At 34.3% G+C, this 2146-nt stretch overlaps 1 pseudogene; it reads right to left on the bottom strand.

Moving 5' to 3' along the window:
• Positions 1 to 329: 329 nt before the first annotated feature.
• On the bottom strand, positions 330 to 472 carry LOC115284547 (annotated as a pseudogene).
• Between the last annotated feature and the right edge of the window lie 1674 nt (positions 473 to 2146).

Genomic DNA, 2146 nt, shown 5'->3' on the forward strand with positions numbered 1-2146 from the left:
TCTAGAGCAGTGGTTCTCAAACCTGGCTTCACATTATATTCACCTGGGGAGCATTTTCAAATATTGATGCTTGGATCCACCTGGAGAGATTCTGATTTATTTGGTATGGGACAAAAACCCTGAGCATTATTTTATAAAGAAAAATCAAAAACTCCCCAAGTAATCCAAATGTGCATCTGGGAATCACTGAACTGGTGAATAAAATAATAAATACGTAAAGCTTACATTTTGAGGAAAATACAAACTTAATACAAAATCCCAACTCGAACAATAGAAGAAAAAAATCATAGATTAATCTCATTTATATACAGATGCAAAAATTCTGAATAAAAGAGTAGAAAAACAAATCAAACATGCATTAAGAAACACATGATGACAATGTGTAGCTGGCTTCACGTAAGAATGAAAAGATCTTTTACGCTGATAAGAACAGATACTACACTTGATCTTAGCCTAAAAGCTGAGAAGCAATGCAAAGGTCTTTTAATATTTACATATTTATTTCTACAAATCATTGTTTTAACAGACTAAAGGGGGAAGTCTTATCATATTGTGGCTATAAATTTTTTTTGGAGAAAATCCAAAGCCCACACAAGAATGAAATAACGTTTAGCAAACTACAAAGATATTAGATCTTCCTTAACCTGATAAAAGCTATCAACCCTCAGGGTGCCTGGATGACTCAGTTGGTTAAATGTCCACCTTGCACTCAGATCATTATTTCGCGGTTCATAAGTTTGAGCTCTGCATGGGCATTGGGCTCTCTGCTCTCAACACAGAGCCTGCTTCAGACCCTTCCCCCCCCCGGCCCCTCCCCTGCTTGTGTTTTTTCTCTCTCAAAAATAAATAAACATTAAAAGAAAAAGAGTTACCAATCCCCAAAACAATGGCAGACCTTACTTACTGGGAACGTATTCAAAATACAGTATTCCCTTTAAAGTTGAGAAAGTGACAAGAATGACACTATTGTTGCTTTTATTAAGCATATAGTAGAGATCCTAGCTGGTGCAAAGAGACAAGGAAAATAAAGTGCACAATTGCATATGAAGAACCACAGCTGTGATCACTCACAAATGACAATGCTGTAAGAGATGATCAATACAGAGAGTTGTATCATGTTTGTTGATCAAGAAAAAATATTTGAAAGGTCATATTGTTTCCAGGTTGATCAATAAATTCAAGGGCATTCCAATTTAAGTTCTAAAAGGATATTTCATAGAAACGGGCAAAGTGACCCTGGAATTTATTTGAAGACACGAAAAACCAAAAAAAAAATCAAGAGAGTATCAAAGAATTATAAAAAAGGGGGGGAGAAGGGGACTTTCCCTACCAGATATTGAGATTCATCATAAAGCTATAGTAATTATCAGTGGCTGTTGAATCAGGACTAAACAAATAAAACAATGAAACAGAATAGAAAGCCTAGAAAAGACTGATATTTATATTTATATTGCTATGGTAATTTGCTATTGATTTGGGGAAAAAAACCATGAAAACCCTACCCCACATCACATAAAACAATAATTCCATGTGAATCCAATACCTAAATTTGACAATACAAACTTAAAAAATTTTAGAGCATGGAATATTCTCACATCATTGAATTAGGATACAATTTTTTTAACAAGACAAATAATACAAGTCATAAAGGCAATAGTTGATAAACATGTGATATTAAAACTAAAAACTTATATACATCATCAAATGTCATAAACTGAAAAGACGTCACAGACTTGGAAAAGGTATTTGCTTTGCTTTTTTTTTCACTTGAGGATAGATTTTTAAAATTATTTTTTTATTTAAATTCAAGTTCATTAACATACAGTGTAGTCTCGTCTTCAGGAGTCGAACCCAGTGATTCATCTCTTACATGTGACACCCAGTGCTCATCCTGAAAACTGCCCTCCTTAATGTCCATCACCCATTTAGCACATCCCCCAATTGCTTTTCCTCCATAAACCCTTAGTTCGTTCTCTGTATTTAAGAGTCTCTTATGGTTTGTCTCCCTGTTTTTATCTTATTTTCCTTCCCTTCCCCTATGTTCATCTGTCGAGTTTCTCAAATTCCACATATGAGTGAAATCATGTTTCTGTATTTCTCTGACTGACTTATTTTGCTTAGCATCATACCCTTTAGTATCATCCAT

Source organism: Suricata suricatta, chromosome X (genome assembly GCF_006229205.1).
Source record: "Suricata suricatta isolate VVHF042 chromosome X, meerkat_22Aug2017_6uvM2_HiC, whole genome shotgun sequence".
NCBI classification, from domain to species: Eukaryota; Metazoa; Chordata; class Mammalia; order Carnivora; family Herpestidae; genus Suricata; species Suricata suricatta.